This window comes from Schistocerca nitens, chromosome 4, assembly GCF_023898315.1.
Source record: "Schistocerca nitens isolate TAMUIC-IGC-003100 chromosome 4, iqSchNite1.1, whole genome shotgun sequence".
Lineage (NCBI taxonomy): Eukaryota > Metazoa > Arthropoda > Insecta > Orthoptera > Acrididae > Schistocerca > Schistocerca nitens.
The window spans coordinates 383,426,328-383,436,098 of NC_064617.1; positions in this window are offsets into that span (position 1 = coordinate 383,426,328).

Sequence of the window (9,771 nt, forward strand, 5' to 3'; positions counted from 1 at the left end):
CTAATTTTTTGGCACTGATATTTACGGAAATGTTGCATTATGCGTGATTTACATGCAAAGTGTTGGAAGAAAGAGAAATTTTTCAAAATGTCAGCAACCTGGAAACACAGAGGATTCCTTGTGCATGTGGGAAAATTGCATTCGTTGAGTATAATAGATGCTGTTTTAATTAATGTTTTCTATGTCTTTATGAAAAATATCATCCCGCAACTTAAGTTAAAATGTCGAAAGCACATCCAATGATTAATCCCCTCACAGTCTGGTGTTTTGACACTCACCATTGTATTGAATAAAAGTTAATTGCACCTTTATTTATTGATGTTCGACTTAGACTTTTAAGCCTGTCCCTTGTCCTTAGAACCTGTGTCTGCAGATTGGAGCATCCAAGTGCAAAGCAGTTCATGGTACCTTACCAAACTGCATGTATATAGGATTTCAGAAATCACAACAGGCATACAGTTTCAGGTAAATTTCATGTGTTTGGTTTTAATTGTTGATAATTATAAATATAATATCTATTGTGATAATAAAAGTTAACAAACAACCGACATTGGAAATTCAATAAAAGTTCATGTAAATACACATGTCTTTTCATGATATTACCTTTCAAAAGTAATACGTTTGACTTAATATAATTAGTGTTAGGGGAAAAAAGAAAAAAAAAAAGAAAGAAAGAAAAATAGCGAGACTCGATTCTGTGATCCACCCACTACAGAGCTCGAACACTAACAACACAGCCGCCACTAGCTCGTGCTGAGGGCCTCAACCCACCAACACATCAATGACAAGAAAAACCTATATGACCATTTTCTCAAAATTGCCTAAGTAGTATGCCTTACTTGCACATCATTTCATCCTAATGGACTACTGTACGAGCACAAAGTTTTGAAGAAAATCTGCGATCTGAACTTTGTGGCGGTAAGATGTGAGAGAAGACCCAGTGTCACTGTAAATAATTGTACAAGACAAAGCTTTCAAATTCTCAATTCATATGATATCATGTTTCAGAAACAGTGCTTACACAAACACGTTATATTGAATCCTGCAGATATTCCACGGCTAACCAAAAGCCTTACCTTCAGCCCCACAATCCAGTTCAATCATAGTCATCAAGGACACACTCCCTCCCGATGCCTACACTGTAAACACTTTTGCTAATAATCCAACCAAATCTAATTTAATCCTAAGATTTTGCATAGCCTCTACCAGTTCATATTATCATCCAACCATAACACCCATCCCCCCTCTCCCCCAGCTGTCTTTCAGGAATTTAGTATCTCCAACATGGCCTCACCATTCTATCCCACGTCACTTCTTAGAAACGCAAACCTCTGTCTTATGGGTATTAGTGTCTTTAAAGACTAATAGTGATTTGCCACAATAATATAGAGTTTACTCAGAAGATTAACTGGAAAAGGTGTTTTATGCAATCACTTTTAATTGTATTCAGATGTAAATGTGATCAAAGAACCTTGTTTTGCTTCAAATGATTCTGATGCACAAGCATAGGAATTTTTGTATTTGTCCTGAAAGCAATAAATAAATGTTCAGAAACAGATCATTGTTCTAATTCAAACATTATTTTACTAGAACCTTTAACTGATTGTCTTACAATTATCCTTTGAAGCTGATTTCACCTATAAGCAGCAGTCTGCACATAGCTGTCATTTTGGCAAATTATAGATACTGGTAAAAGGCCATAGAAAATAAACAAAGACAGATGTTCACAAGGAATTGTACTTTCAAACAATGGAAACTCCCAAGTTGAAAAGGAAAAGGTAAAGATGATATGTTAAATTGCAAACAGGCACAATGAAAATATATTAACTTCTGGCCAAAGCCTTCATCAGAAAAGAAAAACACTCACACGCCACGGGCACATGATCACCATCTCTGATGGAATGTCATTAATATCTGACAGCAAGATATATTAATTTGTTACACACTGGATCTCACTTTCTGTTTGGATACCAGTCCAAACTGCTGGAGATGGCAGTCATGTGTGCGTGTGGGGGATGTGTTTTCTTTGTGTGTGTGTGTGTGTGTGTGTGTGTGTGTGTGGTGGGGGGGGGGGGGGCATGCGTGCGAGTGCTTTGCCTTTTGTGATGAAGGGATTGGCTGAAAGCTAACGTGTAAGTGTTTTTTGTAGTGCCTGTCTGTAACCTCACAAACTGTATCTTCACCATTTTCTGACAGTAAGGCCATTCAATGGTTTGAGCTCGACTTTAAGCATTGCTTCTGTAGTTTCGTGTTTTGCTTTTCAAAATTATTGATGCATGAACTCTCCTCCTTATTACCTTTTGTTTCATGACTGTCTTCATGTAAGGATATAGGTTCATTTATATTTTTTTATTTAGAAGTGATTGGTCCACAGTCCTATACTAATGATACAGAGTTAGTATGTCTTTCAGCTATTTAACTATGTAGAGAAGCAACTGGTTTGGTGATGTGTTGATTATGCACCATCATGTACACATTTGCATCTCTACATGTTGGACCTTGAAATCTTTATTTCTTATTGTTTCTGTGTAATAAAAATGATTTGTTGCATTTTACTTCATATTATCATGGTCTGCCACCACCAAGCTTTTCTGCTCCCCAGTGACCACCTTGCACCTTCTAATGGGACCCTGTCTTGGCCTGTAATTGAAATATTGTTAAATAACTGATGAAACAAAAGTCAGATACAATTCTGTCAGAATTTTCCAGACACAGAATTGATTAAAGTTAATTGCAGGACGAGGAATCTAGAACAGTTTTTGCTAACACTGTTTGTCGTAGAGTGCCAACAGTGACAACAATTTTACTCATCTTTCTGTTAGAGCCCATAGTTGCTGTTGTATCTTGTTGTCCTAAATAACAATCAGGATATGATCTTGCTGAGAGGTTTCATGGCAACTGTAAGTGCTTAATGACAGTATGTTGATCGTCATCTTGCAGTCAGCGTTGCGGTGTAATTTCTTCATTCGATAAATTTATCAATAATGTCAATTAACAGAATTCAAGTTACTCTCCTATAAATTCTTCACATAAAAAAGGACACTTTTTTTTTTTTTACCTCGTGAAACATTAACAATAAACTGGTGAGCCAAAACATGACCCATCTGATTAATAACTTGTTTGTCTGTCTTTGGAACAAAGTGCAACATTAATTCTGCTTATCAGGGATCTGATAGTTTGTTAGAAGGTTTGTGGAGGTATGTGCCATTAGATGTCTACGCACAGATCATGTAATTCACGTAAATAACAGGGCACTGATTTACATACACGGTGATGGCATCCGATAGCAAAACAAATGGGTTCCACAGGATTTACATCAGGTGAATTTGGTTGCCAATACATCAACGTGAGTTCACTATAATGCTCTTCAAATTCCTGTAGCAGGGTTGTGCTTCAAACCATTGTAGTATGGTTCTGGCTCCTTAGGCATGGACAGTGATAAAACGCTGAAAAATGATGTTGCCGACAGGAAAGACATCAAGCATGAAGGGAGCCTGCATCTGTGGGGCGCTACCCATTTTGAGTCACCATTTACCTTGATGACAGTGTTTTTTGGAGATGAACATCATCCTAGTGTAGCAAGAATACGATTCACCCAAAGGGCTGACACATTTACGTTGATTGATGGTCAAAGTCTGACCATCCTGTGCCCAATGCAATCATAATTGGTGATATCGTTGGATCAGTATGTGAATACGTAGGGGCGATCTGCTGTGGAGCTCTGTGTTCAACAATGTATGGTGAATGGTGTGCTCCAAAACACTAGTGCGTGCACTAGCATTGTGCTCTTTCAGCAGGGATGCCACAGATCACCATCTATCCTACTTTATAGAGCAGACAAATTTCCAAACACCATGTTCTGTGAATAGTTTTGGTTGTACAACCATTTAATGCTTAGTGGTAGTTTCACTGTCCTCCTACCTCTTTCGGTAAATGCTAAGTATTAGAATGTGAACATTCGACCAGCTTCACCATTTTAGAGATACTCGTTCACCGGCTCTGCATAATAATAATCTGTCCTTTGTCATAGTAGCTTATCTCAAGGAATTTCCCAATCTCCAGCCTGTATGTTGGCTAGAGTGATCCCCAGTCTGTGTCTGCACCATTTATATACCTTTACTGTGTCACATGCCCACAATGGTACATTAAAGCTGAGTTACATTTCAGCTTCTATCCATCGTGTCTCACAACCAAGTGCCTCTACTATTCACTGCAGTGTAAACATAAACCAGAGATTCACTTATATTGACAGTTCACAGAGTATAATTCAGTAGAGTCTTAATCATAGGTCATTTTTATTTAGAATGAATACATCACAATAGAATTACAGTTTCTGAAGCCTGAATATTAGATTTTTTTGGAAGGTTTTCAGAATGAAAGATAGTAAATAACAAAACATAAAAATATAGCTCTCCAGTTGTATTATCGTCAATAGTACTCCAGGGTTACAGAGGTAGAGTCTCATTATAACCAGACTCTAAAAGAAATCAGAAAACACCTGATAATGGAGCCTTATTTGGCCTGATAGGAGTTTTTAGTACAAGGTAACATTAAAATTCTGATTATCAATGTTTTTTTATGTGCTCCTACTGTGGTCACTGTGATGAACAATTTGCTTCGGAACTTACATGTTTGCTCTTTGAGGAATACTTCTTAAATACATTTTCTATTTTATTTCGTTTGAAATTTTCATTAATACTTTGCATCAAGTATGTATGGCTTTTGTGTAGTGTGTGGAAATTCTTTTTCGGAATTTTAATTGCATTTAGAGATTTCTATAAATTAAGATTTTTGTTTAACTGCTAAAGTGTGATACATTTTGCTGCCAAACTTTGTGCATTTCACCAATACGTAATGAATTCTTGGTCCTATCCAGATCAAAATGCAGGATTTGTATGTAGAGTACCGAATATATAATTACTTTGAGTAACGATGACTGGAAAAGATTCAGACTTTTCTGAATGATTTCATGATGCCTTCATGTGCCATTCGCTTTACTTGATGTAAGACTGTACATTTGCAGCATTAGGCCATTTTCAAGTAGCTAAGATGGAAGCATTACAAATTTGATGCTTTACTGTCTAGCATGAGGATTGTAATTTACTTTATGGTTGATTCTTTAATGGTATATTTTGAAATGTATGTCCTTGCTCTTATGATTGCATGCAATTGTCTTAAAATAAATTGGTAATAGTTTTTTCACTATTTTAGGAGCATGTTACTTTTGAGCAGTTGTTGCAAAGCTCTGTATATGAATTTCGATGTGTTTAATGTAATTATATTTAGAATGTTATAATTATTTTAAAGAAATTTGTTACTTACACTATATATGTCTTTTATTCTCAATTGTATTTAATTATAATTCATTGTTGATGTAAATGTGACTGAATGTCATTTTCTTCAAATAAATTTTAAATCTTTGTTTCATTACTTTGAGAGCACATCATTTTCATTCAGTTGTTACAAAGATCTTGTGTACAGGGTGACACAGAATAACTGGAATGTTTGAAATGAGTAGTGGCAGCAATGGGGAGGTGGCAGCACTGTGGGTTCATGACAATTAGCGAGTAAACAATCCACCATTTCAGTAATCGTGGATCAGTGGAACGGACAACAGTGTGTGTTAGCCATGAAAATGTTTTATAAAAGCCGGCCGGAGAGGCCGAGCGGTTCTAGGCGCTACAGTCTGGAACCGAGCGACCGCTACGATAGCAGGTTCGAATCCTGCCTCGGGTATGGATGTGTGTGATGTCCTTATGTTAGTTAGGTTTATGTAGTTCTAAGTCCTAGGGGACTGATGACCTCAGAAGTTAAGTCCCATAGTGCTCAGAGCCATTTTTTGTTTTATAAAAAAAAATGATAGTTTGGTTGTGGCGCAGAGGGAGTTACAACGTTTTTATAATTTAGAATGTCATGATGCTGTTCTTTCGAAATACGCGATAAAATGTTGGATTAATAACTTTGAAGAGACTGGATCTGTCCTCAAGAAGAAACCAACAGGACGACTAAGAAGTGAGCGTTTTCCAGCAAATGTTGATGATGTACGCAAATCTGTCTTACGGAGTCCACACCATTCAGTTCATAAGTGAGCAGTAGTGGTTGGAATGTCCTGGGAGAGTGTTCGCAGAATTCTTCATCTTAATTTAAAATTTCATCCATACAAACTACAGATTGTACAACAATTGAAGGACAATGATTACCAGCTACACTTAGGATTCTGTCAACAAATGATAACAATCATAAACAATGACGATGAATTCCTAAACAAGTTGTGGGTGTCAGATGAGGCACATTTTCATCTCGCAGGTTATGTGACTAAACAGAACTACGGTTACTGGGCAAACACAAATCCTAATGAAATTCATGACCGCCCTTTACATGCTAGTAAAGCGACAGTATGGTGTAGTGTTTCATCACGTCGATTATCGGACTGTATTTTTTAACAAATGAACGGGGGAAAAACAGCAACTGTCAATGCCAATCGTTACATGGACATGTTACAAACTTTCATTACACCTGCCTTGAACAACTTTCCAAACTATATATTTGAAGACAGTAACTTGTTCTCGAAAGAACAGTTACTGCTGATGACCGTGCAGCGAGTAATGAGTGGGTAGGCAAATGTCTATAAGGTACAATATATATGTAGAATTGTGGACAGTTGTGAATGTGAGTCTCATGGGAAGCGTGCAAGGGATAAGTCCCTGCAGTTGCGCTATTCATCTGTGTCCTCGGTGGCTCAGATGGATAGAGCGTCTGCCATGTAAACAGGAGATCCTGGGTTCGAGTCCCGGTCGGGGCACACATTTTCAGCTGTCCACATCGAGGTATAACAACAACACCTGTCGGCAGCTGAGGTTGTCAGTTAGTCATCAACTTTCCAAACATTCAAGAAGCCTGGTTTCAACAGAATGGAGTGACATCACACACTGCACAGCAATCAATGGCATAAGTGCGAGAATTGTTTGGCAACTGAGTGATCTCATGATTCGGTAACATTCCCTGGCCCCTAGATCACCAGATTTATCTGTTTGTGATTTTTTTTATTGTGGGGCTACCTCAAGAGCAAAGTTTACACAACTCGACCAAGAACCCTGGATGAACTCGGGATGCAATTGGTAGCATCACAGCCATGTTCCAGCGTTCAATGAGGAATCTCAACAGCAGATTTCATGAATGTATTCGTACAGGAGGACACCATCTAAAGGATGTAAGTTTTAAAAAATGATAAATGCCAGCAATGTTTCGTAAATGGCAAATTTGTAAGATTTCAATTACTATGAATGCAATTTCTTTCCTTCATCACTTCTAGTTTTATTGGATTGTGGAAATGTTCCCATTTTTCTGTGTCACCCTGTATAAAATCAATCACAGTTCTTTAACGTACTGAAAACCGTGAAAATCGTGTCGGACCTTTCATGACCTGCATGATCTTTCACAATACATTCATATTTATTAATGAGTATAGCGATAGTTCTATATTCTATGGTTCTATAATGCTTCATCATAGAACTGTTAAAAAAGGATCTCGAAATTTTCCATTTTGCAGGTGGATGTGCTATTGTCGCTTATTGTCATGTGTTCTTTATATCTTGGGATATAACTTGTTCCTACATTAAATTCATAAGTGGTACTAATGTATCCAGTGTACCAATGCTTCTGCTTTAGATAGCTTTTAGTCATACATCACATAAAGAGAAAGACAGCTGAAGGAATCATGAAATCATTCAAAAAATTCATAGCATCTGCAGACCGTCTTGCAATGAATATTGTAAATTCAGACTTATTTTTGATTTATCCAAATAATATCATTAATAGTGGATTTTTCCTCCTTTTGCATTTGAGTCTCTGGAAGTTGAAACCTGTGGACTTCAATTTCATTTGTAAGATTTTTAGAAGGGACAGGAGTGAAGTACTTGAATATGAATGAATTCATATTCAAAAGTAGAGCAGAACAATCTACATGTTTGTGGTGCTCAGTGTTAAGAGTGACGAGAACCCTTCATTTCAGATACAGGACAAAATTTATGGGGACACACAACATACGGTGTTCCATATTTCTAAAAGTCATATTGAACATCGAATTAAAAGACGGTGAGTCTTATGAATAAAACTGAAGCTCAAGCTTGAAAGGTAGAAGCAGAAGTCAGAGCATTTACTTGCAAGCAAAAGGAAATAATGAAGCTTTTGCTTCAGATTGTATGAATAACCTTTACCTTTTACTTCCACACAAGAGTAAAAGCTTCTAGCGATCAGCTTTGTCTGTTTTGTCAGCGACCTTTGTTGAGTAAGCATGGGCATCTCATTTTTCTGTTTTGTTGGCTGGAAGACTTCCTTTTGCGTTATTTGTTGTGAGTGAGTACAGGTGATTAGTTGATTGAAGATGTCCTCATCGAATTAAGATGAAAGCTTGGTATTTACAGAAAGTACAGTGGTATTTTTAGCCACAGCTTTAGAAACATCTGAATTATTACAAAATCACAACTTCTTGAAGTAAAAGGAGAGATGAATTAACTTCGAAAGTTATACACTTATTTGAAGCTAATTTCATCACACAAATTGCCAGAAAACTTGCTAAAGGAATTTTGTAACATGAAAACCAGGTTTAAAAGGAAGATGGGGAGATTTCCAAGAGTGCTTGTAAGCAATATATATCGAATGTGCCACTGTCACGGAGTAAGATACTCATTTTGTTTACACCGATGACACACAGTCTGCAACAAAGAATCTTGCTTCCAGCAACAGCATTGACATGGAATAAGTGGTAAAGAATATTTATTTTGAGTAGTCTCTTAGAGCTGACCGAAGCAGGTACAGTTTCCAGTAGTATTAGTCTCACAACATGTGATTTGATTCATAGGTTGAGTACTGTTGAAAACTCTTTAGACTTCTGTTGGGAGTACCATCTGCTGTCAAATCACGGCACTAGAAATTACATGGATTGCTATGGGGAGAACTACATCAAACTTCGTTCTAAAAGTAGCGATCGTGAGTTCCTATGACAATTGTATTGTAGCATATGACAGAAAAGAAGTCTAAGGAAAAACATACAGTTTCATAATTACACTCCTGGAAATTGAAATAAGAACACCGTGAATTCATTGTCCCAGGAAGGGGAAACTTTATTGACACATTCCTGGGGTCAGATACATCACATGATCACACTGACAGAACCACAGGCACATAGACACAGGCAACAGAGCATGCACAATGTCGGCACTAGTACAGTGTATATCCACCTTTCGCAGCAATGCAGGCTGCTATTCTCCCATGGAGACGATCGTAGAGATGCTGGATGTAGTCCTGTGGAGCGGCTTGCCATGCCATTTCCACCTGGCGCCTCAGTTGGAACAGCGTTCGTGCTGGACGTGCAGACCGCGTGAGACGACGCTTCATCCAGTCCCAAACATGCTCAATGGGGGACAGATCCGGAGATCTTGCTGGCCAGGGTAGTTGACTTACACCTTCTAGAGCACGTTGGGTGGCACGGGATACATGCGGACGTGCATTGTCCTGTTGGAACAGCAAGTTCCCTTGCCGGTCTAGGAATGGTAGAACGATGGGTTCGATGACGGTTTGGATGTACCGTGCACTATTCAGTGTCCCCTCGACGATCACCAGTGGTGTACGGCCAGTGTGGGAGATCGCTCCCCACACCATGATGCCGGGTGTTGGCCCTGTGTGCCTCGGTCGTATGCAGTCCTGATTGTGGCGCTCACCTGCACGGCGCCAAACACGCATACGACCATCATTGGCACCAAGGCAGAAGCG